This window comes from Anomalospiza imberbis, chromosome 11 (genome assembly GCF_031753505.1).
Source record: "Anomalospiza imberbis isolate Cuckoo-Finch-1a 21T00152 chromosome 11, ASM3175350v1, whole genome shotgun sequence".
Lineage (NCBI taxonomy): Eukaryota > Metazoa > Chordata > Aves > Passeriformes > Viduidae > Anomalospiza > Anomalospiza imberbis.
This window is the reverse complement of record NC_089691.1, coordinates 5,527,494-5,534,868: the sequence shown is the minus strand read 5'-3', so window position 1 is coordinate 5,534,868 and position 7,375 is coordinate 5,527,494. Positions and strand designations below refer to the sequence as shown.

The 7,375-nt window shown below is 57.3% G+C and overlaps 1 long non-coding RNA gene across 1 annotated transcript; it reads left to right on the top strand.

Annotated features, from left to right (window-relative positions):
* The first annotated feature begins 1,654 nt into the window (after positions 1-1,654).
* Positions 1,655-2,741, top strand: LOC137480376 (uncharacterized). The gene is made up of 3 exons (XR_011002856.1): positions 1,655-1,921; positions 2,061-2,179; positions 2,333-2,741. It is a non-coding gene; the product is annotated as an uncharacterized lncRNA (long non-coding RNA).
* The last annotated feature ends 4,634 nt before the right edge of the window (positions 2,742-7,375 follow it).

Genomic DNA, 7,375 nt, shown 5'->3' with positions numbered 1-7,375 from the left:
CTGCAAACTCCCCACACTCCTCTTTTTCCCACAGAGAGAGAGGACCAGCACCTGGAGGAGACTGTGGCAGTTCTGGACAGGGACACCCCGCTGACAGCTGCCATGCGTGACAGCAAGCAGGAGGGCCCTGGTGCCCGGCAGCCAGGTGAGGGCAAAGCCGCCCTCCCACAGCCTGGCCCAGGGACGCTTGTGGCAGGCGATGTGGGGCCCAGGGCAGAGGCAGGGCGAGGCGGGAGCTGCTCAGCCATGCCGTGGCTGGGAGCCTCCTTCCTCCCCAAGTGGGGCCCAGCTGGGCCGGGGGGCAGCTCCTGGGACACCCGTGCCCGCAATGGCCCCTGCTCTGCAAGGCCTCCGGCCCTGCCCATCAGCCAGGCAGGCAGGCAGGCAGGGACGGAGCAGCCCTTGGGGCCGATGCTGCTGCAGCCAAAGAGCCCCGCAGAGGTGCTCATGCCCGCTGCCATTGGCTCTGTCCCCTGCAGCCTGCGTGCTGTGTCACCGTGCAGAGGCCGACCCGGACATCTGCGGCGACCAACTGGAGAAGTGCGGGCTCTGTGCCCACGCGTTCTGCCTGGTGAGTGGCTCTGGGTGCTCCCTCCACCATTGCAACGGGCAATTCCTGCCTCTCTCTCCTCATCTGCTCGTCCCCTTTGCTGCAGTTCTTTGCCACTCTACTTTCTCGTCAAGAGAACCGTCGTGTCGGACTCATGGGGTTTCTTCCTCGAGATATCCAAATTGCAGTCTGGCGGGCGGCACAAAAGGTGAGCGCCTGACAAGAGCAGGGAGATTTGTGCCAGGCGAGGTTTGCCAGAGCTGAGCCCAGACACTTGGAATGAAAGGCCTGCCCTTCCGGCCGGCTGGGGGACAAAGTCTGGCTCCCGGCAGCTGCACCGAGGCTCTGGCACAGGAGGCTCCTCCACCAGACGGCTCTGTGGGCTGAGACCCAGCAGTGGCCACATCCTACGCCCTGCCCGGAGCCGTGGGGCTGCCTGGGGAGGCCCCGAGGCTGCTGCTGATGGCGCTGCTTGGCTCTTTCCAGCGCTGCTGCGTCTGTGGCCAGAGCGGGGCAACCATCATGTGTTGCAAGGAGGACTGTGACAGATGGTTCCACCTGCCCTGTGCCAAGGAGGGCGGCTGTGTCAATGTATACGTTACCCCATACAGGTACCTCCTCGCCCCTTCTGGCCACCCCTGTGGAACGGTGTTGCATTTCTCACTTTGCCCATCCATTTTCCTCCAGCTCCTTCTGCCCTGAGCACCGTCCAGAGCAGGACGTGGAGGCGACTCCAGAGCCGGGCACCGACTGCCCCATCTGCATGGAGCCTGTGGAGGATAGAAAGACCTTCCGAACCCTGGTGTGCCCAGCGTGCAAAAGGGCCTGGTTCCACAGGGACTGCATCCAGGTAGGAGCCATCCCCTCAGCCCCGGGCCACAGCAGGTGCCCAGCGGCACCAGGGCCTTGCTCACCCTGCTTCTGTTTGCCCTGCAGGGACAGGCCATGCGCGCTGGTCTTTTTTCCCTCCGCTGCCCCCTGTGCAGGGACACGGGAGAATTTCTTGTACAAATGTTCATCGTGGGGATCCGAATCCCTTTCAGGTTGGTGTCCTTCTGCCTGGCTCCCAGGACAGGAGGTGCAAGTGCTGTGCTGTGCCAGGCCCTGCCCCAGCAGTCCTGGCCCTGCCCTGTCCCGTGAGTCTGGGCTTCAACTTCACGCAGGACTTGGAAAAGCGCTGGAGAAAGAGCAGGGACAACCTGTACCTCCATGAGGGCACGACATCAGAAACTCATCAGCTTTTCCTTTCTCCATCAGACTGCCAACATGGGAGGACAACGACGCCTTTGCGGATCTAGGAGAGCGGCACAGCAGGTGCAATGCCAGGGACTGCCTTTACCCGGGAGGCAGGGAGGAGGCAGAGGAAGAGGGGTAAGTTGGGGAGCTGCACCTGAGGCTCTGCAGGGTACGTGTGTCACTTCAAGGGCTCAAGGGGGAAAGAAAGAGAAGAACGTGTCTGGACAATCCTGTGCTGTGGACACGTTGTCCATGAGCCCCTTTGCCTCCTCAGGCCCTGGGAACTGCTCCTGTGCTCCTCCTGCGCTGCTGAGGGCACCCACAGGCGCTGCTCTGGCCTGAGAAACCGCATACAGAGCTGGGAGTGTGACAGCTGTGCTGGTCTCGGAACGGGTATGAGGCAAAGCAGCCGGTGCCCCTGGGCTGGGGACAGTGCCCAGGCCGGGCTGGGCAGAGCCCCTCTGCTCCTGAAGGGCTGGGGGTTCTGCTCTGGCCTGGCTTGCCTCGGGCCTGGGTGGTCTTTGACATTCCTGCTTGGCCTTACAGCTTCCAGGGATGAGTCAGAGCTCAGTGGCCCCAGCCGGATCAGACAGTCAGGACTGGAGCCTGCTCATGGCTCCCCAGAATCTGAGGCCATCAGCCCCAGCTCCCGCACCCCGGTGCCATCGGGGCTGGATCCCCAGTCTTCCTCTGCAGAGCCCAGCGGCCGCAGCAGCCAGCAACACACAGCATGGCAGCAGTCTCTGCCGTCTTCCTCGCTGGCCACCAGCAGCCCCAGCACATCAAGGTCAACGTACAACAACTCCCCTGACTCTGGGGACAGGGTCCATTCCAGACGTGCTGGGCCCGGCCGCAGGCGAACCCGCTCTCGCCAGCCAGGTCGGGCCCCAGATGGACCCGTCCGACTGAGGAGTCGCCGTGACAGGAGCAGCAGGACAACAACAAGGGCTGAGAGGCCCAGGCGAAGGGAGACACCTTCACGGGCATCCCCCGGACGCAGCCGCGCCCGCCAGCAAGGTCGGGCCCTAAGTGCACCTGTTCGCCCCAGGAGTCGCCGTGACAGGAGCAGCAGGACAAGACCAAGGACTGAGACGCCCGGGCGAAGGCAGACATCGCCACGGGCATCCCCCGGACGCAGCCGCGCCCACCAGCAAGGTCAGGCCCAGAGCCCACCTGTCCAGTCCAGGAGTCGCCGTGACATGAGCCACAGGACAGCAGCAAGCGCTGAGAGGCCCAGGCGAAGGCAAACATCGCCACGGGCATGCCCCGGACGCAGCCGCGCCCGCCAGCAAGGCCGGGCCCTAAGTGCACCTGCCTGCCCCAGGAGTCGCCGTGGCAGGAGCAGGAGGACAGCAGCCAGCGCTGAGAGGCCCAGGCGCAGGGGGACGCCGTCAGGGATGTCCCGCAGGAGCAACCGCTCCCGCCAGCGACGTCGGGCCTCACCTGGGACCTCCAACAGGAGCACCTAGTGTCGTCTTTTCTTTCTGGTCCGTCTGTTCGCTGCCGGAAGTGAAGGTGAGAACGGTCCGTACAGGGACCTTGAGATTTGCAGGTCTGTGAGCAAACCGAATTCGCTCTTGGCATTTCTACTGGCAGGAAAGTAGTCTTATGCTAAATACCTTGATTTCTGTCTCACCATGTATTAAGTGAAAAGTCACTTAAATGATGTGGCTAATTAAAAAGGACTCTTGTTCCTGCCTTTAGACTCCAACCTCAGATGCTTCCGCACTGCTTTCTCTTGAAAGTGAAGCACTCCTTGATGGGCTTGGATAGGGTTAGGGAGACATTCAGAGTAAGGTGGCTCTTAGGGAAGCTCTCTTGGAAAAGGATGTGTGCTGTCTTGCTATCCTTGAGCAATCTCATTCAGTAAAGCCAAAAGGAAGAAGAGAGAAGAGAGTGACACACTGCCTCAAGCGCCTGAAGAAATCGATCACTATATTGCTGCTGATTTCAAAGACTTGCTTGGACCTTGAAAGAACAAACCAGAAAAGACAGTGGAAATATCCTGGGACAAAGAGGATGCGCAGGACTCTGCCCCCGATGACCATTTGGGACCTTTGCCTGAGAATTAACTCAGGCCCTCGAGAAGAGCCTGCAACTTTGTAACTCCCCGGGAACAAAAGCGTTTTAGTGTGCCGGTGTGGATAACATCATGTGGTGTTGTCCAGTCAGGTAAACCACGACATCTTTGTCTGTTACAGGAGCAGCTACTTAACTCTATGTAAAGAATGTATTTAAGAGAAAGAGTGAATTTAGAGACCTCTCCTCATAGCGGATCCAGAACCTTCTCCGAAGAATTTGTTAGATTTTCATTATTTTCCGGAACACCGAAGGAAGCAGACGGGTACCAGATAGAAAATACGAGGAAACCAATAAACCTTTTACTGCTTAGAAGCGTGTCACTTTTGTTCCTCGAAGAAGTTGCCAAAGAATGTTACTTTCAAAATCCCTTCAACGATCTAACAGGAAAAAATATTGGCAAACCCTGTTAGGCAGTGTTTCCGAGCTGGGGCTGATGGTCTTGGGTGCTGGGGAGCCACGGGAAGGCTCCAGTCCTGACTGTCCGGCCAGGCTGAGGCCATTGAGCTCCGGCTCATGCCTGGCAGCTGTAAGGGCAAGTGGGAATGCCAAAGGCTCTCATGGACCCAGGCCAGGCCGGAACAGAGCAGAGCCCCCAGCCCTCCAGGAGCGGACGGGCTCTGCCAAGCCCGGCCTAGGCACTGCCCCCAGCCCAGGGACACGCGGGTGCTCTGCCCGAGAGCCGGGCCCAGAGCAGCAGAGCTGTCACGCCCCAGCTGGTTCTGGTCAGAGTGAGAAGCCAGCAGCGGCCGTGGGTGCCCTGGGCAGCACAGGAGCTGTTGACAGGGCCTGGGGAAGCACAGGAGTCAGCCTCTGCACGGCGACACAGCACGCAGGCTGCAGGGGACAGAGCCAATGGCAGCGGGCATGAGCACCTCTGCGGGGCTCTTTGGCTGCAGCAGCATCGGCCCCAAGGGCTGCTCCGTCCCTGCCTGCCTGCCTGCCTGCCTGGCTGATGGGCAGGGCCGGAGGCCTTGCAGAGCAGGGGCCATTGCGGGCACGGGTGTCCCAGGAGCTGCCCCCCGGCCCAGCTGGGCCCCACTTGGGGAGGAAGGAGGCTCCCAGCCACGGCATGGCTGAGCAGCCACAAGCGTCCCTGGGCCAGGCTGTGGGAGGGCGGCTTTGCCCTCACCTGGCTGCCGGGCACCAGGGCCCTCCTGCTTGCTGTCGCGCATGGCAGCTGTCGGCGGGGAGTCCCTGTCCAGAACTGCCACAGTCTCCTCCAGGTGCTGGTCCTCTCTCTCTGTGGGAGAAAGAGGAGTGTGGGGAGTTTGCAGAACACGCCCAGGGCCACGAGGGCACTGCTCCCTGCTCAGCCCCGCGTGAGCCCTGCTCCCGTCCGCCTTCTCCTGCCGTCGTCGCCTCGAGGAACACCGCAGACGGCTCCGCTTCTTCCTCCGCCGATTCGGAGAAGGGAGAGGCAGGTGAGCCTGCAGCACAGGCCCAGAGCCCCGAGGTGAAGGTCAGATTGAAATCTGCATGGATTTCCACGTACAGTAAGTGGAGAAGATGGTGCAGTCTGCTGTTGTTACTTTGGTTTTTACCCTAGAACAGAACGTGTTGGTACGAATTTGCCGGCTTGTTGTATTTTGCAACAGCCTGCTACTAAAAAATTGCCTGTCCAGGAAACCTGCAGAGATGTGTGAAAAACGCGGTTCACTTTCCTGGTAAACGTAGCAGTTTAATAAAGGACAATAGGATATAAAATTAAGCAAAATTTAACGGCCGGTTGCTTGGCATTCAGCCAAGAGCGCACCCGGCTCTTTCGGAGACCCCCTCTACATAGCTTTTCTTTGCATCAGCCTATTGTATAAGCAATTCTGCGTATTTAAACCTTCCCCCAAACTAGTTTAGATGTTCCAAGGAGTGTTTAGCCTGGCTCCTCCTCGGGTCCACCCTTTTAGAGCATGCACATGGTTTGGCTGTGGTTCTAGTCTGCTCTTATTACCGTCTTCCGCCTGGGCTTTGGTCCATGCTTTCTACAGACGGTAGGTGCTGACAGTTGGCATGTCAGTAGCAGGGGTCTTCATCATACGTTCACTGGATGTTATCCCAAGCAAGCAGGCAGTTCAATTACCACAGGCGTAACTATATCCGCTATTTCGCTACTCTAAGCTAACTTTATAGCAGAAATAAAATATATATCTTTATAGCAACGTTGCTTTAACATTATACATATAGCATCCACTTTCATATTGGTGAAAAGCCAGTACTTTAATATGTACGTGTAACAGATGGATTAGGGATCAGCACCTGTTGGCAAAATGATGACTTCTTTTACTAAGTACTTACAGATATTCTCAGAACAGTCAGAGAGAAAAGGAGAGAGATTTCTACCAGGCTAAGCCTGGGGAAAAGTCCGAGAGGCATGTAAACTAGCCACTATCTCTCTTCTGTTCATACTGTTTATAGGCATCTTCTACCACGGTGTGCTACTCATAGTGCACCAGTGGTGTGGAAGGTTTTCACTCTGAGACCAGCCATACCTCACCTTAGCGATCCTGGTTATAAAAGAGGAACGCTAGCTGTTAATGAAGTTCGGATCATTCTTTGCCTTCTGAACTAGGAGTCATTTTCATTGCCGTCCCTGCCTCAACAGCGACAAGTACTTACTACAGAACTAGGACAGAAGGGAGGACTTCTTTTACCAACTCATGGCTTCCCTGGAATCTAAGCCCTCAGCTCCCTTGATGTGGAGTACTGGAGGGAACACTGTACCAAATCTCATCATTAAATTGGTAGCACCGGACAAAGGAATGCCCGACTGCTTTTTAAGAGTTTAACATACTTGCAAAACGATGAAGGTGACCCTTTTCAATGGCAAAACCTTTAGTAGGTTTTTTCAGCATCATGTTTCTCCTGATACACTTATGAGAATAATGTGAAGATTAGGATTCAATATGTTTTCAGCCATCCCTTTCATGCCTATTATCTTTTGACACGCCTTCATTTTGCTTTCAATTCTACAGCTTCCCTCTGGTGTTTTAAATCAGGCGCAATATTTTGCTGCTTCGTGGTGCCACTCTCTCGATCTACTGAAGAGGGCCAAGCAATATCGGGCTGTCAGCAGGTCCCAGCCGTCGCTCCTGCTGGCCGCCCCGGGGCAGGAGCGGCCCTGGGCTTTATCTTTGTTAATTAGGCTCGATAATTAGTTCAGACTCAATTTTAAATGGCCTTGCATGTCATGCTCCTTTGCAAAGATGCTAGATTGGTCTTTGATGGGCATTCAACCAAGAAACAAGTACATCAAAGCCTCTGGAGGTGGCTGCCATGGCAGGTTTCCCTGAGCGGTTACAGCCCCAGCCCCGCTCCATGGTGGGTTTCCCTGAGCGGTTACAGCCCCAGCCCCGCTCCATGGTGGGTTTCCCTGAGCGGTTACAGCCCCAGCCCCGCTCCATGGTGGGTTTCCCTGAGGGGGACAGCCACAGCCCCGCTCCATGGTGGGTTTCCCTGAGCGGTTACAGCCCCAGCCCCGCTCCATGGTGGGTTTCCCTGAGGGTGACAGCCCCA